This window comes from Marmota monax, unplaced genomic scaffold (assembly GCF_021218885.2).
Source record: "Marmota monax isolate L192 unplaced genomic scaffold, Marmota_monax_Labrador192_F-V1.1 WCK01_AAM20220418_F8-fsc00001, whole genome shotgun sequence".
NCBI classification, from domain to species: Eukaryota; Metazoa; Chordata; class Mammalia; order Rodentia; family Sciuridae; genus Marmota; species Marmota monax.
Window position 1 is genome coordinate 28,815,318 of NW_026693777.1, and position 22,568 is coordinate 28,837,885.

Consider the following 22,568-nt stretch of genomic DNA (forward strand, 5'->3'; position numbering starts at 1 on the left):
GCTATACCCCCAACCCTTTTTATTTTTTATCTTGAGCAGGGTCTTGCTAAATTTCTCAGGGTCTTGTTAAGTCACTGGCATTGAACTTGAGATCCTCCTGCCTCAGCCTCCTGAGTTGCTGAGAATACAGAATTGTGCCACCACACCCGGCCAGATGACTTCTTAAAGGTAAGTATAGTAGGTGAATGGATAGGACAATATAAGGGTAGTGAACAAGCCAGCACACCCAAGAGCTGCTGGTGGAATCCCGAGTTTGTTTTTTTATAACCAGACTGTATAATATGCACTGTGAGTCTGAGGGGGCCCATCTGCATCAGGTCAAGGGCATCCCTAGTTGTTTCATTAACTCCGGGGAGTGTTTCTGTGGGGTCCAATGATCTTGAGCATTCACAGTACTGAGTTTGCCTATCAACTGGGAGAAAGAATAAAACAAGACTAGAAACTTGCTGATTAGGTTATGATTTCATATTCCACTCTTGCTTACTCTTTTTTGTGTGTGGTACTGGGGATTGAACACATGGTTGCTCTATCACCAAACTATATTCTCAGTCCTTTCATTTTTAATTTTTTAGACAGGGTCTTGCTAAGTTGTTGAGGCTAGCCTCAGGCTTGTGATCCTCCTGCCTTAGCCTTCCAAGCCGCTGTGATTATAGGCATGTGCCACTGTGCCTGACCCTTGTTTGCTCATATGCCAATCTGCTGATGGGGAGCCATTGATTACAGAGGTTTGTAGAAACATAAAATCTTTTTGCCATTTGGAGTTTCTTTTTCTTTCTTTCTTTTCTTTTCTTTTTTTTTTTTTTTTTTTTTGTGATGCTGGGGATCAAACCCAGGGACAAGGCAAACATTCTCCTTTGGAGCTATACCCCCAGCTCCAGAGTTTAATCTTTCTTAATTAAAGTGAATTAAAAGAATTTTTAGGAATTCTTGAGCTGACCGAAAGCACCACAGACATTATAAAAATCTGACTCTGAGACAATCACTCCAGAGACCTCCTATCTCCAAGCACACTCAGCCCTTCTAAAGACATCCTCTTTCAGGGCATGTTTCTGCCCAGAGAAGAAAAACTTCACAATGAAACACAAAAGCAAAAACAAAACAACAACAACAAAAAACCTCACAGCTGAGAATCATGGTTTTCACTTGTAATGGAAACTCAGAAACTCTGTAGCTCTTTTGAAGTGGGAACACTGTGTGAAAGAGTGTCTGGCCAGGACAGAAGGCAGCGCTATCTCGGACATACAGGCCACTGTCTGTGGTGGTGACCCTCAGGTCTCTAGCCATGGTGAACTGAACAGGCGCACAGTATGCCATACAGATATGTGGATCTCTCAGTGTCAGTTTGTCTTGGACATTGTCCCCAAAGCCCTCCTCCTCCTCTTAACTAGAAATCACTGATCACTAAGAACCCATCTGCGCCATGCACTCTATTAGTACCTCACCACATTATTATTAGTGATGATCCTTATATAAATCCTATGAAATAGTCTTTTGGTACTAGGGATTGAACCCAGGGGTGCTTAACCAATGGACTATATCCCTAGTCCTTTTTATTTTTATTTTTATTTTTTTAATTTCAGGACAGGGTCTTGCTAAGTTTCTGATGCTGGTCTCTTACTAGCAATCCTCCTGCAGCCTCCTAAGTCACAGGGATTATGGGCGCGTGCCACTGGGTCCAGCTGAAATGTTCTTATTTACATTTTCAGAGTGAGGAAATTGAAGCTCAGAGAGGTTACACGAGTTTCTCAAGAACACACAGGGAGTAAGCAGCTCAGGTTGGGTTTGAACCCGTGTCTGTCCACTATCCCATGCTGTATTCCCTCAGCAAGGGATTTATACGTTGCATGTAGATGGTGAGAAGTTTCCTAGATCACCAGAATATTCCATCAAGGTAGAATTAAGTTTTCTCACAGAAGATGTTTTAGAACATTTTTGTTTCCATAAATTCAGCGGGGCCCGTGCCTTTCTCTCACCCCAAATTGCTTCCTGGAGTAACTTGAGCTTTGGGGAGAATAGGAACTAAAAATTATATGCTGTGAACCTCTCCCAGGAGAAAACAGCATGCTGATTTTATACAGACCAAAAGCTCCAGTGTATTTTGTGCGGATTTTCTCAACTGGTGACTTCAACCTTTTTGCATTTGGCACCTATTAGTTGCTCTCCAGGGGCCTCCCACTCCACGAAGCCTCCTCCCTCAAAGATATTGCCATCTAGTCAGGAGGCAAAACAGACTCACAAAGTAAGCAGTTAGAGAAAAGGCAAGTGTCAAATTGTGTGGCTCCACTGCTGGAAGCAAATGCTGTTGTTTCCTGGGAGGGGACTTGGGGGTCATTAGTGGACTCATTTGGGGACATGATGAACTCAAGGAGATGAAGCTTTTTCCAGACTCAGACATTTGGAAATTGCTGATAATCCAGAATCAGAGCCAGGAGGTGGTCAGGATTACAGAAGGAGACTCCCAAGTTCTAGATATGGACAATATTAAGGACACAAGAATAAATAAGCAGTAGAGGGTTTAAATTTAGAAAGAAACAGATGGAGGATTAAGGAACACACATAGTCAGAGGTCTAGGAGAGAAAGACCTTGGGAAGATCATACTGCAGAAACCAAAAGTGTGTTTGACATAGAGAGCAGTCGGGGCCTCACTAGCCACACAATCAGTGAGAAAGAGAAGGATGGAAAAAAAGGCACCTGGTGGTCTCTATTGAGTGGGCTTGGCTATTAATCAGCCATTCTGAATTCATCAGTTAGAAGCCTTTCGGCCTCTGTTGATCCACCCTAGCAAGGACACATCCTCAACACATCCCACATCCTGGTTGTGAGCCAGAGAGGTGTCTGAACTAAGTCATGTGCCCAGATTCCTAGATGTAAGGCATTAAATGGAACAAGGGAGTTGAATTATAAGTGAGTCTATATTGCATGTTTGAATATGCTCTGCATCCTCATTTTGCAAGAATTTGAATGTTCACAGTGGTGCTGGGAGACATGGGGATGCTCAGAAGGGAATGAGATCTGAGGGTCACACTTCAGAGGCTCATCTTCCTCAGTGGGTAAGTTCAGGGCCAGTTGTATAGTCTCATAGCTTCAGGGACATAAATCTGTCTTCTGCAAAGTACTCATGGATAACCATGGCTGGTAAAGGCTCAAATATTGGATGTATTAGAAATAATTAACACCTTAGAAGCCCAAACTTTAAAAATGTTATGCTACTTTATTACATCTTAAATAACAGTGCAGTTTAGTGTAGGATGTATCTTGCATCCAGCCTCCTTGCAGTACACTGCCTTTAAAATTAAATACAAAGTCAGGCATGGTGGCCAATGCCTGTAATCCCAGCAATATGGGAGCCTGAGGCAGGAGGATTGTAAGTTTGAGGACAGCGTCAGCAACTTAGCATGACCCTGTCTCAAAATAAAAAATAAAAGGACTGGGGATGTTGCTCAGTTGTAGAGTGCGTGCCTGTTATGTGCAAGAGCTTGGGTTCATTCCTCAATACTAAAAAGGAGAAAAAAGAAAGACATAAAAAATATGAAAATGGCAAATGGTGCTGAGACCTCCAGAGAGCTCTCTATTTGAGAAAGCTCTGAAAGAGAAAGAAGGAATTTCAATATATTCTTTTCACCAGATCCAGGCCTACCATGTGAATAAATAAAAACTTTTGAGAAATTCCATGAAATTATAATTTCTTAAATGATATAATTTCTTAAATGATATAATTTCTTAAAATTATAATTTCTTAAAATTATAATTTCTTAAAATTACACTTCAAAAAGATCAGTCTAAAAAATAAATGGATTTTAGGATATGCTGTAGGCAAGGAATTTACCAAAAGCTAATGTATTAGATTCTTTAAATTTTTATCCAAATTCTTTCTTATCTACCTTTTGGATCAGTGCAAACAAAACAACATATACACGACATACCTGTGGGCCAGATGTGGCCCAGAGAGGTCTGTACGTCTTTTAAAGTAACACAGCTTGTGTGGGTTGAGGATCTAGCCCATCCCTGTCTACCCCTGGTACACATAGCACCTTAATTACAATCCTGACAAACATACCTCATCCCATGCCTGATCCTTTCACAAATATTTGCTAATATAATGAATAAAAGCCCCAAATTGAAATGGGCCAATCATGGAAATAAATAGAAAACAGCTGTCAGAGCTGCCGGTATAAATTCCAAAAGGTGGTTCATCAGGGAAGGAGTGTTTTGGAAGTGTAAATGTGAAACATTCATATTTTCATGTATTTTCCACTCTGCCAGGGAAGACCAAGAAGAGCCAAGTGGTAGATTTAACTAATTAAAATCCTGTCGGTATCAGCATAGATCTGAAACAGGGTCTTGGCAAATGAGGAGTTGGGCCTGCGCCTCAACCCAGTGTCCACTGAAAACAGCCCCTAAGGCTTAAGATGGAGTGGGTGCTGCTCGAAAGTGGCTCTGCAGATTCTTTCACCAGCAATGAGTTGAAATTCTACCTCCGATAACAGTGAATTTCTACCACTGATAACAGCAGCTCTGCTAGGTGACCCAATGGACATCACTGTCTCCGTTTCCTTATTTGAAAATTATGGGGCTGGGGATGTGGCTCAAGCGGTAGTGCGCTCGCCTGGCATGCACGGGGCGCTGGGTTCGATCCTCAGCACCACATAAAAATAAAATAAAGATGTTGTGTCCACCGAAAACTAAAAAATAAATATTGAAAAATTCTCTCTCTCTTTATAAAAAAAAGAAAGAAAATTATAACAGACTGCTTGTCCCTCTCTCCCTCAACATTATCTATCTCTGAAGATTTTTTGAGGCTTTCTTCAGTATAAGAATTAGTATGCATTAACTGTCACCAGTGAGATATACACATTTTTTTTTAAAGACGTGGATTTTACCCTTCAGGAATGTATACTTTAATTTGGAAGATAAAAGCACACATCCCAAATAATTAATGGATGACTTGCAGTTTGAGATTTGGCGCTGGGCATGATGGTGCACACCTGTAATCCCAGCAGCTCAGGAATCTGAGGCAAGGAGTTCAAGGCCAGTCTCAGCAACTTAGTGAGGCAACTCAGCAAGACCCTGTCTCTAAATAAAATATATTTTTAAAAAAGGGCTGGGGATGTGGCTCAGTGGTTAAACACCCCTATGTTCAATTCCCAGTAACCCCCAAAAATAAAATAAAAAAGAACTAGATTGGTGGGGGGATGTTGGCTACAAATATCAAATACAAAGTCAGGCATGAATATGACACGAATTCAGAAAGCAATAAGACTAACTACCTTTGATAGAGGTTCTATCATCTATAAAGTTGAGTGCTATATGTAGTAGCTCAGGTAACTCTGAAGGCAACTTTATGAGTCAGACACTCTTCTATCAAGGGTAAATGAAATTTCGAAGAGGCTGTGACTGGCTGGTTAACAGCAGAACCTGAACAGAATCTTGAACTTCAGAGTCCCATGTTTTTAAGCAAGGCCCAGTACTGGATCCTCTTTCAGGAATCCAGGATTCAATTATCCCCACCCCGGCCCCTCTTCACTTCTCAGCTGTTTGGTTTCTGGATTAGGGTCAGGAACATTTTCCTCGGTGTGTGATTTGTTCTTGGCAGAAGGCAGCAGCAGGTTGAGAGTGACTTAGAGAAGACTGAAGATGCAGAGGTATGGTCTCACCACCTCCTCTTTTCAAAACCCCCCACAATATTAAGAATCACATGATGCTTATCAGCGACTGTGGCGAGACAGCTTTTATAGGTGAGTGGCTTTCTGCACCCTGATGCATCTGTGCTTCATTACCAGTGCTGAGAAGTACAGGATGCTTCTGAAGCAAGCGGGGAAAGAGAACACAGCAACCTAATTGGTCACTGCCATGAATCTATACTCAGGGGACAGATAGCACAACCAGAGGTAATAGCTTACACACATATTCTTGAGCTGTGCAATAGATGGAAAAGGGTCCCAGATGGATTGGGCAGGGGCTTAGTTCCGGGATTATGATGAGACAGTGGGTAATTATTGAGTGGCAGGGCCTCAGCCCTGATTAGTATCTGCAAGCCTGTTCCCCTCCTTCAGAGGAGAGCATTGATAAAGATAAACCATGCTGCTCCATGTCTTTCATGCAGCACAAAACAACACATTTCAATCTAACAGGATCAGGTCTCCACTTTGATCACATCTGTTACCTAGATGTCTTTGCAAATTAATCAGTCCTGCTTGTTTAGCTCCAGTCAGTTTGTACTGCTAAATTAATAAATGTACCAGGAGCAACAGAACACATAATTAAATTCTACGGTTTAATCTCCACATAATAATTTTGACCTCAGTCTGGGTCCTCTGTCCTAGCCACTAAAATGCAAGACCACAAGCAATCTCCCCCCAGGGTAGTTTGCACTAACCACCCACCCTCCCGATAAGCTCCAAGGCTCTGAAAATGGGAGGAATCCTTACATAGAAATGCTAAAAACAAACAAAAACATCGGTGTGCTGACCGTCAAGGTAGAGAAGTCAGGTGAACCACACAGCTGGTGTCCCGGGCTGTCTTTACAACAGAAAGCACTCTTGGCAGAAGTACAAAAACTTGCTTGTTTCCAAAACAAAGGATATGCGCTTGTCAAAGTCAATGCCCTGGGAGTTGGAAAACCTCATTAAACAGGTTGGGATCTCTTGGAACCCAAGTGTGGACTCCTTCCAAACGCAATGTCTGTTTTACGTGCAGATCCTTAAACAGAATCTACCTCCGTGTGTTTTGACTTCCAGCCAGATATAAACTCATGCAAGGTCTTGAACATAAGTTTTTCTATAGCTCTTAAAAGTTTTTGTTCTTGTTGATTTTGTTTTTAGGTTTATCTATTATGGGGCATCTATTAGGGATGGTGGAAATGTTTGTGTTTCTTTTGTGAAGACTCTTGTTTATTTGTTGATTTATTTACTGTGGTGCTGGGCAAGGAACCCAGTGCCTCACTAGTGCTAGACAAGTGCTCTACCACTGAGCCACAACCCCAGCCCTCCAGCCTTCTTCATTTAAAAAAAAAAAAAATTTATAGTTGTAGATGGACACAATCAATACCTTTATTTTATTTTTACGTGGTGCTGAGGTTCGAACTCAGTGCCTCACACGTGCGTGCTAGGGAAGCACTCTACCAACTGAGCTATAACTACAGCCCCAGCCCCTCCTTAGCCTTTTAAAATTTTTTATTTAAGAAAGGGTCTTGCTAAGTTGCTTAGGACCTCACTAAGTTGCTAAGGTTGGCCTGGAACTTGCAATCCTCTTGCCTTAACCTTCTCGGTTGCTGGGATAACAGGTGTGTGCCACCCCACCTGGCCCCACTCCTAAATATTTTTAAAAGATGTCTATTTTCCTGGTACTATAGTGTTGGTAGAATAGGTACAGAAAGGATTATTTGATATTCAGCCAACGCAAATTGCTGCTTTGGGTTTGGGTGGCATTTGGCTGTCTTTGTTTAGTTTATGATGCTGGCTACAGGCTGGTGCCATACTTTGGGTTTCTAGGGCCAGTGGAGCCAGGACAAGATGGCATCAGTTGGATGTGTGCTGAGCTGGGAGATGCGATCCCGGAACTGGACTCTGCCACCACCATAATGACCTGGGCAGGGCACTTAACTTCTGTGGGGTCTCAGCCTTCTCATCTGAAAAATAAGGAGGGTGGATTAGATAATCGCTAAGAGACTTAATTTCTGTGTCTGTGATTCTACTTATAGAGTCAAGTGGGAATTAAGGCAATCATAGGAATAACACTAACCAAAGTGACACTTTTATTTTTTTCCCCCATGATTGGGGTATTTCAGACATAACTTGGTTATTTAGTTTCTAACCTGAATTTATATAGATAATTACCTCAGTTCCGCCACTTAATTGTGTGTCTGTCAGTGTAGGCTGGATGTTTCCATCAGATAACCAATGATTAAAGTATTTGGTTTAAAAAAAAAAGTATTTGGTTAAATATTCAGCAGTGTGGGATCCTTATTCAGTCCTTCAAAAAGGGATGGGGGTGCAGTTGCAGGGATGTGTGTGTGTGTTGGGCCCAGGGGCCAGGGACGGATTATGCATAATTTGAGAGTGTGTGTGATATTTGGGTCACTAATGTTTTTCTGAGAATGAACTGATTTCATTTAAAAAAGAAGTTGGTCTTGTCACAAAAGAACTTCAATATAAATTAAACATGAGGAATGCAGCTGTGCAGTAAGACGTTAAAATACCGATGATTTCTGGGAAAAAAAATAAGGAAGGCTTAAAAGAAAGGTTTTAACCTGAAATTAATTCAAGTATTACTTATTTAAATATTCTGGTATGCATTTGTAAATATACCATCTATATTTATCAGAATTATTTTATTTTGGGACTCTAGATTACAGAGCAGAAATATATATGTGGAGGGAAAAGGTATAGTTTATTTGTTTTCTGGTTCTCATACAAAAGTTTGAGGGATTTTTAAAAATTAGCTTCATTTTTATTATAACTCAGAGCTACTTACACAAAATTAGCTCGTATAATGGTTCCGCTTTGAATCTTCTCTAAAAGCACCATCAATATCATTTAATATGTGAAATTCCATGAGGAAAATCTATTAAAGGGTCCGTATGTCACCCATGTGAATAACAACTGAATTAATTATGACCAGTGCAATTACAAGGAATAGTTAATGAAGTTGTAATGACCAGACTCTGGTGGTTAATTTTCAAAGCTCAGTAAGAGGAAAATGTGGCATTAGGTCCCCAAAGAAAACAGTAAGCTTTGTGTCCTCACTTTGGAGGCAGGGTCATTGAGGGTATCATGGAATAGGGCTGGTGAAGCACCCCTATTGCTCAGTGGTCAGCTCCCTTGGGGGCCCACCTATCTTCCCCACCAACCCAGCCCCATGGATTACTCAGTTCCCATTGATGGGGTGCTTACAGAGGTGTCTGTTTCTTACTTTAGAGATCAGAGCAAGAGGGAAACTAGTGGAATCCCAAAGTTTCAGTTGGTTTTTATTTAAGCAAAATGGATGAACAGCAAGTGAGTGAAGTTAGGACCAGTAGAAAGTGAGACAGAGTCAGGGAGAGGCTGGTGCACAAAGCAACAGGGCACCTTGGCCTCTCACTTTCTCAGTCCATGTCAGTTTGAAAAACAAGAAGTAAAACAGGCCAGCTACTTGGGAGACAGAGGTAGAAGGATCACGCATTCCCAAGCCAGCCTGGGCAATTTAGCCAGACCTTGTCTCAAAATATATTGTCTCAAAATATAAAATAAAGCATATCTGTAATCTCAGCAACTTGGAAGGCTGAGGCAGAAGGATCGAAAGTTTGAGACAAGCCTCAGCAACTTAGTGAGATTTTGTGTCAAAATGAAAAATAAAAAAGGCTGGAGATGTGGCTTAGTGGTTAAGCACCCCTGGGTTCAATTCCCGGTACCAATATGTGTATAATGGTACCATATATATGTACATATATATCTATATATACACATAGGTATAATCGTATTTTTAAGTTTGGGGACAGAAAACCATATTGCTTTGTTATTACCAAATAAGAGGCCATTTGTCAATGATTTTAAATGTTAGGTCAAGGAGCTTGAGTTCTTACAACAACAAGGAAACTCTTGGCTGGATCCAATGGGTGCTCATGCCAAGCCTCTCTTCCTGAGGTCACACTCTTCCTGATAAGAGCAAGGACTACAGGACAGTCAAGGATTTCGAAAAGGTTAGGACAGCAGGTTCACTGTGGAGGAAACCCAGAGGATCAGGTTCCAATGCCACCGCCCCCTTTCACTTCCGTGAATGTATTTATTCACCTTTGTGGATGGGAATTAGCTAATATCTGTCAAAATAACAACTGGTAGGATCCAAAATACACAGAGGACTAAGTACTTTTCTACCCAGGGTATTTTGATAGTGGTTTATCTGTACAATCTACATTCATATTTTTTCAAATTTTAAATCCATTTCAAGGTCTATCCTAGCTGTTCATCTCCAATGGGCTCAAGAGACTTTCCAATAGGAAGCTCTTTTCAAAGACTTTTGCTGAGTACAGCTTCAAGGGAGAAGATTTTATGCATTCTATCTTAAGCAAATATTTATTGATAGCCTATTCTGTGCCAAGCACTTGACTAGGTACTACAGATGTAATGATGAACTCACTAAATTGCTGTCCTTGTGAAACTTGTATAATGGGGAAGCCAGACAGGCAAACAGATACTTACATTTATAAACATGCATTGCATAATACTTAGCAAGGGACTAGAGAAGCCCTAAGGAAGGGCACCTTGTCTTGGCTTGTCTAAGTAGGTTGTTCAGAGAAAGCTTACTGGAGGAAATTAGCTTTTAAACTGAAATCCAAGGAATGAGTAAAAGGCAAAGGGGCACGTATGGAAAGTGAGAGTGTTCTAGGATTAGAACAGTGAAGGTAAAATTCTGGGTGATGATGATGATGATGATGATGCTGCTGATGATGATGATCATTTTGGTACTGAGGACTAAATCCAAGAGTTCTTTACCACTGAGCTACCTCCCCAGTCCTTTTTATTTTGTGTTTTTGAGACAGGGTCTCACTAAGTTGCTTAGGGCCTTGCTAAATTGCCAAGGCTATCCTTGAATTTCTGATCCTCCTGCCTCAGCCTCCTGAGTTGCTGGGATTACAGGCATGTGCCACCAGACCCGGATTGCTAAAATTCTATACTTTACATGACAGCTAATATATTCTGAGTGCATGGCACTCTTCTAAGTACATATAAACACACTCCCCACCCCAAACTCCATGAAGCACGTACTGTCAGTATTCTTATTTTATAAATGTCTATAACAAAGAAACATTTCTACAACTCATAGAAAGCTATAAGAGTTTAAGAAACTTGCCCAAGGTCCTTGAGCCATAATTGGAGGATCTAAAATTCAAGTGCAGGTGTTCTAGTTCTGACACACCACGTAAACTACTGTATTCTTATGATGATGCTTTGGGTGATTGACATGGATCAGTGTGCTTGGGATGGCTGAAGTGTGTAAGGGTGAAGATAGATAATACTGCAGAAGTAGCAGGGACCCAGCTGTGAAGTGTCCTTTTCTCCTGTGAGCACTTGAAAATTAACCTGTTAGTGAAGGATGGGGAAGTAGTAATATTTGGTTTTGGATCACCCCCCCCCCCCCCACACACACACCTTTTCAATACTAGGAATTGAATTTAGGGCCTCATACATGCTAGGCAAAGGCTCTGCCACTGAGCTATGTCCCCACCCCACCCCAGCCCCTAGCTGTTTTTTTTTTTTGGTGCTGGGGATAGAACCCTGGGCCTGTGCATGCAAGGCAAGCACTCTACCAACTGAGCTAGACCCCCAGCCCCCAATCCTTTTTACTTTTTATTTTGACAGCTTTTTGCTAAGTTGCCCAGGTTGGCCTTGAAATTGTGATCATTCTGCATCAGCCTCCAAAGTAGCTGGGATTATAGGCCTGTGCTCCTATGCCTGGATTGAATACAATCTGAAGCAGCTGAATTGATTTAAAAAAAAAAATTCAAATTTTCAGATTCTCTTCATTAATATAGGAAAGAGTAACTTGATGTAAATGAAGTAAAATATAGCTTATTGGACTTCAATAAATTTCAGCAAAGTGATATAATCATGACAATGATGATAACCATGGCAGTACTAACTAGTTTGCATCCATTGTAGTAACCTTATAACTAATTTTTATCCCAGGTGTTATGATTCAAATCTTAAATGTCCCTTGAAAACTTCTATGTTGAAAACTTGGTCCTCCTCTGATGGCATTCTTGGAAAGTGGTGGAAATCTTAGGAAGTGAGACTTAGATGGAGGAAATACGTTATTGGGTCATGCTCTTGAAGGGTATCAACCTTTCATCTCTCTCTCTGCTTCCCAGTCACCATGAAAAGAGTAGTTTTGTTCCACCACATGTTTCCAGTCATCATGTTCTGCCTTACCACAGACCCCAAAACAATGGAGCCTGATGACCATTGACTAGAATGACTGGAATTGTGAACCCAAATGAACATTTCTTCTTTTTAGTTTTTTATCTTAGGTATTTTGTCATAGCAATGGAAAGCTGGCCAACACACTAGGCTTCTTAAGACATGGAACATTCTTATTCCCACCTGTGGCCCAGCAAATTGGCATCAGTCCAGAATACCTCTCAAAAGTTGTTGACTGCCCGAACCATAGACAGGAAATCCTGTTCTCCTTGCTTCAGGGGAGATCTGGGGCCCAGAGAGGAAGATAAAGATAATGCTCCCTATCCCCAGCAACTCTGAGAACCTCCTTCTGATCACAGTTCATAAAAACAATGAGGATTTTTTTTTATTGTGTCTCAGAAATGAACATGAAAAGGGAGAAAATCTAATTCAAGATAAAACAAGAAATGTAATGGATGGATTTGAATGTCATGTGAAAGAATAAATATGTTCAATTACCTTATATTATTTGTAAAAATGTTTATTTTGAGACAGGGTCTTACTAAGTTGCCCAGACTGACCTCCAACTTTCGATCCTCCTGTCTCAGTCTCCAGAATAACTGGGAAAACAGGCATCCACTACCCTCTCACCTCTCAATTAACTTTTGTACTTTTCTTTTTTGTATTAGGGATTGAATCCAGAGGTGCTCTACCACTGAGCCACATCCCCAGCCCTTTTTATTTTATTTTTTTAATTTTGAGCCTGGGTCTTGCTAAATTACTGAGGCTAGCCTTAAATTTGCAATCCTCCTGGCTTGACCTCCTGAGTTGCTGGGATTGTAGGTGTATGCCACCATATCTCGCTCCATACCTCGCTCGCACTTTTTTACTTTTCTAGGAACAAAAGAATTGTTTTTGAAAAGGAGAAGGTAAAAAACTAAGTTATTTAATCTGATCATGAGCCAATTCTACATTTTATAAAATGGGGCTAAGGTCTTATCGGCACAGGTGCTTGACTTAAATTAAGAGATCTTTTGAGGTCCCTGTGTCTAAGATCTGTGAGCTAGTCAGCCTTTATTTAGTGCTCACCATTTGTACACCACTAATGCTGTGATTAAAGATCTGGTTATAAAAGAGGCTGCCCTGATGTCACTTATGATTAAGTTAAGGAGAAGCCAGGTACATGGCACATGCCTGTAACCCCAGCTACTTGGGAAGCTGAGGCAGAATTGCAAGTTCAAGACAAGTCAAACCAAAATAAGAAGACCCTATCTCAAAAAATAAAAATTTTAAAAATGGTGGAGATGTAGCTCCAGGGGTACAGTGCTTGTCAGGCATGTGTAAGGCCTGGGTTCAATCCCCAGTACCACAGAAGAAACAAAAATAAGAAGATAGACCAAGGAGCTAAAACAATGACAGAGATGGGTATCCCTTTATGGCAAATTCACTCTAATACCAGCCACCACGCTATGCCTTCTGCACGAATGATCTCATTTCATCCCCACGGGACTATTTCATTTCATGAATGAGGGACCAAGAATCAGAGAGATTAAGTGACCTGCTTAATGTCACAGAGCAAGTATATGCAGTTCTGGAATCTGAATGTAATCTGACTCTAAGGCTCATATTATTTAGATTAGACACAGGGAATAAACATTTTGAGGCTATCTAATAAGTATAAACTAAAAGTCAGATGGGAGGATGGAGAGAGTGAGTCATGAAATGGTTTTAAAGGAGAAATGTTGTGAAAGTCAACAATTTCTGTTTTAAATATGTGACACTTTATTGTATGGTTACCGTCTATCGGATCAACTATTAGTGTTTGGTTTTAGAGATGGATTTCTGATTCCAGGCTCCTTAAGTTTATCTTTAAGTCCATCTTATTTTTATTGTTCTTACAAAATTAAGTAATTAAGCTGGGTGCATTTGGCAGGTACCTGTAGTCTTAGCTACTCGGGAAGCTGAGACAGGTGGATCAACTGGGCTCACAAGTTTCAGACCAGCCTGTACAACATAGTGAGACCCTGTCTCAAAAAAAAAAAAAAAAAAAAAATTAGAATGTTGTTTCATTGACAGGTGTTATTAAGTCAATATTAAACTTCTACATGAATTCTGTAACTGAAACCACTTCATAAATGCAATACAGTATCTCTTTGCACTAAAATCATAGAAATTCAGAATAGCCCATTATAGCAAGTAGACCAAGCAAATCTTGGTGCATGGAGTGGAAGCATCTAGAATGCACCAATGACTGTTTAAGACATTTTACTTACTTGCTTATTGAGCATGCAGAGCTCAAAAGATAACAGAAGGGGTAGAGAAACAAGCCTCCTTTCTACCCTTTTTCCCGGACTGCTAGTTCACCTCACTAAGAGCCAACAGGGTTGGTTGTTACCACTTCAGAGATGCTTTATGTATATTTAAACTTATTTGCATGTTTTTCTGCAATCTTTCATCCCACATTTAAAAAACCATGGTAGCAGACTGCATACATTCTCCTTTGTTTTCCTAAAGGAATGATATATTTAGCAGATCATTCCATATAAAACTTTCTACTTTCTTCTTCTCCTTCTCCTTCTTCTTGTTCTTTTTAGTACCAGGAGTGCTGTACCACTGAGCCACATCCTCAGTCCTCTTTATTTTTTTTTATTTTCAGACAGGGTCTCACTAAGTTGCTTGGGCCTTACTAAAGTTGCTGAGGCTGGCCTCAAACTTACGATCCTCTTGCCTCATCCTCCTGAGTCACAGGGATTACAGGCATGCTCCACGTGCCCGACTTAAAACTTTCTCACTTTTTATGGCCATACTAATCATTTATTTAGCTAGTCCTATTGATAGATAGAAAGCATTTTCACACACAAACTAGTGTTTCTGTAGGAAAGTCTCTGGAAATAGAATTGCTGACTCAAAATGGAAGTGATAGCTAAGCCCATATCCTTTCCCCAGAGACCACACTGACACGGCACTGTATGGCGTTACCCATTTCCACACTCTGTCCACAGCACCAGGAGCTTTCTGGTCCGTGCGAGCCTAACAGGTGAACGCAGTTTCTCAGTATAGTTTTAACTTACATTTCTCTTCCCATGAATGATGCTGAGGCTGACAAGACTGTTGACATTGATGTCACTCTTCTTGGTGTCTCTCGCAAAGCAAAACACATAGAAATCATCCATCTCACATTGCGATAAGGATCGTGGAGGGAGTGACAGGCATGCTGACATGTTCTGAATTGTCACGTCTTTAAAAAGAGAAAAAGAAAAACGAAACTCGATCTAGATGGAAGGAAATATGAATATTAACAGCAAAGTCATTCGCAAAAGGTGAAGCCTCCCGTTATCAAAATTATGTTTCTTGGCCTTGCTACTTAGATTTTTCTAGATAGGGAAAAACCCTTCAAAGAGTAGAGGTTCCGTGGGGAAAGGCCTGAGAATTAGTTCCCAGATTGCCACCTTAGAAAAATTTTGACAAATTCCTGCTTGTAGGATTCTGGGAAAAGACCTCACTTTCCTTCAAAAGGGTCTCAGGATCACTTTAAAGTCTGTAGTAAATCCCAAGTGCTCCTAATTAGGCCTTCTGTTTTGTTAATTGCTCTGGGAACTCCCTGGGAGGGGGTTGAAAGCCCTCCACCAGCAGTGGTTTGGCTTCTAATGTGTGCTCTGGATGGATGGCCCCTTGAGAAAGGGGCCCACAGAGCTGGTCCAAGATCCAGAGCTGCCCTGGGACACCGAGAAGTGAAGGTAGGGAGCTGGCTGGGTTTGGGAACAATAAATCTAGGCACAGCATGCCTTATTCCTCTTAAGGAATCTGTAAAAAGTTGTCTTTTAAATACAGTCCTGTAAAATATTCTTTCACAAAGCCTGTGTTAGGGGCCAGGTGTGGTGGTGCATGCATGTAATCCCAGCCAGTAGGGAGGCTGAGGCAGGAGGATCTCAAGTTCAAGGCCAGCCTCAACAATGTAGCAAGGCCCTAAGCAACTCAGTGAGACCCTGTCTCTAAATAACATACAAAAAGGGCTGGGGATGTGGCTTAGGGGTTAAGTGCCACTGGGTTCAACCCCTGGTTAAAACGGAGTGAAACAAAACAACAAACAAAAAGCCCATGTGAGCACGAGTAATTAGAAAGTTGTAAGTTCAATCCTTCAAAAATATCTGAGTATGAGCTTTGTCACCACCATTTTCATCAGTACTTGCCATCTATTTGAAAACAACAACAACAACAACAACAACAACAACAACAAAACCACACTGTTCTAACATGGTCAAGTAAAATCAAATTGCAATTTGGAGAGTACTTAGAGCTTCTAAGGCATTTTCATAGATGTGACTGTACATTAGCACATTTGCTTCTACCCTTGGTGGCAGAGCCGGCATTGCTATTAGCTCCCTTCTATCCAAGAGGAACCTGAAGCTCAGGGAGATTAGGGAACTTGTCCAGGGGACAGGAGACACAAAGAGAGCTCAAGCAAAAGCCCGTTTCATCATGTAGCTCCTTTATGCTATTCTGAGGTCATAAATATCATTAATAAAATATATGAACTGGGCTGGGTGTGTACCTCGTAGTAGTGTGAATGCTGTGGAGTTTTGAGGTCCTGGGTTTGATCCCCACCACCAAATAGCAAATATACAAATGAATAAAGTACATGAAGTAATTCAACAAATATTTATTGAACCCCTACTATGTGTCAGCACCATTCAAAGTACTAAGGAAACAGCACTGAACAAATCACAGAATCTGCTGTCATAGAGTTCACATTACAGTGAAGGCAATAAATAATAAAAGGAAAATAGGTCAGGTGGTGATTTATCATGTAATTTTTACTCTTCAAATCACCTTCCTTTTGAGTGTGAAGGAAGGAGTTATTGATAATTACTCTGGGACAACGGCTGTAACTGAGGACTGTCCATAGCACAAGTGAACATCTGTTTAACATAGATATGAGGAAAAATAAAGGTAATAAGATCATAAAGAGGACGGTGACAGAGAAACAAGAGCCAAGAGACCTGTACTCTTAATCAATAGTTGGAATTCCCATGTTCCCTTTGGGCAGCTACTTCAGTATTTGCGGGCCAGTTTTCTCCAACCAGGAAGTAGTTATCCACAAGCTACCACCTGTATCACCTGTGGGCGTTTGAGGAGTACTTAATGATTTCCTCAAGAAAATATTTGACTGGAAACTGGGCAAGGTGGCGCATGCCTACGATTCCAATGACTCGGGAGGCTGAGGTAGGAGGATCACAAGTTTGAGGTCAACCTCAGCAACTTAGCGAGAACCCATTGCAAAATAAAAAAATAAAACCTGGGTTCAATCCCCAGTACCATGAAAGAAAAAAAATATTCAACTGGGCTCAGTCTTTTTAGCAGGAGGAAAATTAAAATGGTATCCCTTGCATCTTACAAAATGAAGTCACAGAGGCCAGGGGTTATGTAGCTAATGGACAGGAGGGACACACCTCTGGTTGGCAGTGCTGAGCTCTGTGGCCTATTTTGAAGAGCTTCCAAAAGAGGTGCAGTTGGAAGGATGTTTTCTTGAGTGAAGAGCATCTCACAAATGAAGTCCTGTGTAACTAGTCCCTTCCCCCAGGGCTGAGGGTCGCCTTTCCCTTTCCAGGTTGGAACAGACAGCTCACCAATCTTTAAATGCAAAAATCCTTAACAATTGGGGAAGGTGTTTTAGTGTGTTATGTCTGCTGTCTGCCTCTTTCTTTTTTCAGCACTAGAGATCCAACCCAGGGGTGCTCTATCACTGAGCTACATCCCCTGGCTTTTTTAATTGAATTGAATTGAATTGAATTGAGTTGAAGTTTTATAATTTGAGACAGTCTCAATAAATTGCACAGGCTGGCCTTGTATTTGCGATCCTCCTGCCTCAGCCTCCTGAATCACTGGGATGATAGGCATGCACCACGGCTATTTTGTTTGCTTGTTTGTTTTTTTAACTGAAAACCACACAAGTTCCATCTTCTGGTCTATTTCAAACTCCAAAGGCACCTGGATGGCCACAAAGTAAATGCAAAAGCAGAAAGGCTGTTTCACAGCCAAGGGCCACATGCAAATAGACACGGCAAAAGAAGGTGAGACTGAGCCTCTGTGACCTGCTCTAGGAGTTGAAGGTGAACTTGCTGACCCAGCCTTCCCCGAGGTCCTGTTTACCCAACAGGTTATCTTTCTCAGTTATTGGGAGGTGATAATGTGTTCCACATATGAAATTCATATCATTTGTGTTTGGCCTCCTTTGCCATTCGAAGGGCTGCAAGGGGCACCATTTTAAAATTAATTTGCTGGGTGTTCTGTCTATCTGTTAGAAACAGGAGGAAGCAAGCCCGGTCCGAGTATTTATCAGACACATGCCGCCCATCTGCCAGAGCTAGGTCGAGGAGGATTTGCTGTTAATCCTTCAGACCCATCTGTAGGGGGTTCAAAATGCTGACCAGGAAGCTAGACAAGATGAGGTTTATTTAATTAGAAAAACGGCTCTGGAGGTTACTAGAAATCACTCTGTAGAAGGAAGGGCTTTGGACGGCCTTACCCCTGGGCGGTGGGAGTGGGCCGAAAGTGGGGAGAGGGCAGAGATGCTTTTGTGTTGGGCTTGGGTGGTTTGTTTTAATTTTAAAGTGTTGTGGCCTGGAGGAGAGAAGGCTTCTTCCTTGGCCACATGTGAACCAGGACCAGTGCGGTTCCATGGGAGTGTGAGAGGGGATGCCAGGCCATTGCTTTGAGTCTGCAAGTTTGGACACAGACTGAGTTGATAAGGGCAGAGCAGGTGTGCAGGCCGCTGGCCCCCGGCCCTCCAGCTAACCCGCTAGAGGCTCCTACACTTTAGTCCTTAAAATTCACTAGAAGATTCTTGTAACTGGGGCTTATTGCCATTTGAGATCCATTTTTGAGAGAAGGGAAACAACAAAATTGCATTTAAATTTTTCCCCAATAGAAAAAAAAATGACATCTGTTCAAAACAAAATAACCAGCAGTGGCATGTTTCCTTTTTAGTATGAAAATATTATTAGCATAATTGGTTTCTGCAGGGCTGCCATTTGGGACAACTGGGCAGGGGAAATTGTGTGCCTTCTCCCAGCTTCTGATTGTTATTTCATGGCAATATAAAGCATGACAATTTCCATTGAAGTGCGCAGAGATAAATGGTCCCCTCTCTGCCTCAGGCTTTCTGAAATGGTGTTCCTGTTGCTACCCAGATTCCTGGACACTGGTCACCCAGGGATCACATTTTCAAGGCTGAGTCTTTTTAGGGTCATTGTCTAGGGACCAAAAGTTCACTTGGGAACGGGTGTCCACTAAAAGCCACTGTTTTCTAGAAAGAAAATAACACTTACTTTAGGAATTGCCAACCATTCAGAGGAGCATGGGTTCTGAGCTGATGGCCAGGCACCTTCTATTTCTCCCTCACAGTGGGGGACGTGTGGTTTGGAGCCGCAGGCTCTCCCTGTGGCATCCATCTTTCCAGTTCACCTTCTATCTTAGAATTTCCTGGGGATCACTCTCTTTCCACTTTGGGAACTGTAGCTGACAAAGGATGCCAGGAATCCTAGGAAGATTTGGGGCTAACTCCCCTCAGCTGTTCAAACTCAACACAAAGATGAGAGGAAGATAGTGGAGTGGCACAGCATTCCCTAGAGAGGGGCCTCCGAGAGTCTTGCTGTTACAGCCAGGGCTGCACTGGTTTCCATGGAGTGTCAGCATTCTGACAAGGTGGACTAACCAGTCATCCCAGTGGAAGAACCATCAGTGCAGATCTGGGGGTCATGGAGAACACCTGACCCCTTAATTGCCTACATTTTCCATTTCCACCATTCAACTGGTTATGATGGAATGTTAAAAACAAAAACAAAACCAAGAAAAAAAAAAACTAAAAGCTCTTTTAGTTTTTGAAAATAAAATTTAATTTTGTAAAAGAAAAACTTTTTCCTCAGCTGCAGATTTTCTGCTTTCCCTGTGGCAATATTCTTTGTTTCTCTTCAGTCTATAGGAAGGAATCACATTGGTGAACAACAACAACAACAATAACACCAACAAAAATCCCACATGAATGCTTTATTCTTTTTTTAATATTTGTTTTTTAGTTATAGGAGGACACAATATCTTTATTTATTTATTTATTTATATGTTGTGCTGAGAATCGAACCCAATGCCTCACACATACTAGGCAAGCACTCTACCTCTGAGCCACAACCCCAGCCTGAATGCTTTATTCTTAATGAGTGATGATTTGGTTTACATTTTAAAGAAGATTCTAAATGCCTTGGAACAACTGGCTATAAAAAAAGGTGATGTTCAGCATTAGGTGAATACATGTTTGAAAACATTGTGGCTTAAATTTATCTTATTTTATTTTGATTAAGCATTTTGCTGAGGCTGACCTCAAATTTGAGATCCTCCTGCCTCAGCCTCCCCACCTGCTGAGGTTATAGGCATGCATCACTGCAGCCAGCTCATTTATCTTCTTTCATATAAGTTGAACCACACAATGGTTGGGTGTGTGAAATATTTAGTGTGGGTAATTTCTGATAGTAATAAAACAAACAATATAAAACTATATAAACTATGTAAAACAAATTATACTTTTTTTCACCCAGAAGTTTTTACTGAGTTCTCTATATAGATCCCTAGGGAATTCTGGGGCAACCTTATCCTGTCCTATTTTGGGAGGGTTGTTCTAAACTTTCTCTATTATTATATTAAAAGATATCATCAATAAGCTAAGAAAAATCTCCTCATTCACTTCTCTCGGTCCTGACTTTAAAGATCATTAGATGTCACCAGGCGTGGTGTTTATCCTGGAGACTCAGGAGGCCGAAGCAGGAGGATCTCAAATTAGAAGACAGCTTCAAATTTGCAGACTGGATTTGGATCAGAACGGCTTTTAACCTAGGTCTGTGGTGGACTTCAGGAGGCCTTGGAACCTCCCAAACTGTTAATGCTTGTATGTGCAGGCTCATGTGTTGTTTCTAAAGAACAACCTCATTTTCATCAGATTCTCACAACAATTTCCTCAAATTTAAACAGCATGTTTGTTTAGCACCCGCCCCTTCAGGCAAAGGAGCACTTGAGAAATCTACGTGTGGACTTCTGGGCAGTGAGACCTTATTTTATCTTACTTTGAGGCCCCTTATCACTCGGTACCTATATTCCATATTTCCTTCTAAGTAAGTTCTTTGTCTCCACTATCTTGCTCTTTAAGAACCTTTTTTTTTTTAAGTGAGGTAATACCTTTGCATTTCATGTCCAAAGTTATTTCTGATCCCTTGCTGTTGATAATGCTCAAACCTTTGTTAACTGAGGGATCATTCATTCATTCATGTATCCATTTCTTCATTCTGGAAGAGCTCTGGGATCAGGCTGTTTGTGTTTACATTTAGATCTGCCAGATACTGGCCGTGTGCCCTTGTGTAAATTAACTTTCCTAAACCTCCTTGGAAAAGCGAAGGTGATACTGTAACAGTACTTACCTCCCTGGTTTATTGTGAAGATTAAACATAGTCCTGCATGTAGAGTACTGTGTTCAGTGATGAGAATATTGTGCATGGTATCAATAAATGGCAAAAACATCATTTGTTCCACAGGTATTTGTTAAGGACACCCTGTGCCAGGTGCTGTGCTGGGGGAGATTAATGTTGACTGAATAACTGAATGCTTTTTTCTCCTGCAGGTTCGTCTTCCCAGCAAAACCTGTTATATTTAACAGGACATGGAAAATTCCATCTGCAACATTTAACAAATACCTGTTTTCCTACTTATAAAAGCAACAAAAATAACCAACAAAAATAGTGCCAACATATGTGCAGTGTTATTTCATGTCAGGTATTCTTTCTCTTTCATTTGAGACAGGGCCTCACTAGTTTGTCCAGGTTGGCCTTGAACTTGGGATCATCTGGTCTCAGCCTCCTGAGTGGCTGAGATTACAGGTGTGGACCACTGGGCCTGTCTCATGTTGGGAACCATTCCAGGCACTTTACATGTATGAACTTGTTTAATCATCACAGTATCCCTTTGAGTCAGGTACTGTTATTCCCTTTATTTTATGAATGAGGAAACTGAGACACAGGCAAAGTAATTTGTTGAAGATCACACAGGTTTGAATTCAGCAACATGCCACCCCAGATAGTACCCTAGATTGAATCACACTGAATAAGAACAATATTGAATTAGAATACTGAATAAGAATGTGCCCTTCCTCCTTTTCAGCCCTGCTGCTTCCTTTAAAACCGTCTTAAAATTTTCCAACCTTATTAAAAAAAAAAAAACAACTTTATCTGACCTTATTTATACAATTGTTTTGCAATTACTATTCCCTTAATTGTCTTTTTGTATTGCTTGATTTGTCCTGTAACAAGTCATTTTTCACTATTTGGCTGTTTCCCTGCTAACTAGACTCAAGAACCTTAAAAGCAAAGATTGTGCTGAATGCAGTGGCACATGGCTATAATCCCAGTGACTCAGGAGGCTGGGGCAGGAGGATTGCAAATTCAAAGCCAGCCTCAGCAACTTAGTGAGACCTGGTCTCAAAATAAAACATAAAAGGGCCTGGGGATGTGGCTCAGTAGTTAAGTACCCCTGGGTTCCATCCCTGGTATCAAAATTAATAATATTTTTAAAAGGGAGAGACTGTGTCTTTTTTCTTCACAGGAGACCTTCATGGTGCCTATTTGAGGACTGTGCTCTAGGAGACCATTTGAACCTCC

General features: G+C 41.2%; 1 protein-coding gene across 2 annotated transcripts in view; it reads right to left on the reverse strand.

The window, feature by feature from the left end:
- Positions 1-3,192: 3,192 nt before the first annotated feature.
- Tmem260 (transmembrane protein 260) overlaps positions 3,193-22,568 on the reverse strand; it is a 148,921-nt gene continuing 129,545 nt past the window's right edge. The window contains exons 17-19 of one of the 2 annotated variants that reach the window (XR_009228377.1): positions 14,946-15,112; positions 13,812-13,898; positions 3,193-7,628 (exon numbers count right to left, since the gene is read on the reverse strand). The gene's annotated coding sequence lies outside the window, so the exon portion shown is untranslated. The remainder of the gene's footprint in view (positions 7,629-13,811; positions 13,899-14,945; positions 15,113-22,568) is intronic. The other variant, XR_006855359.2, reaches the window with a different exon arrangement.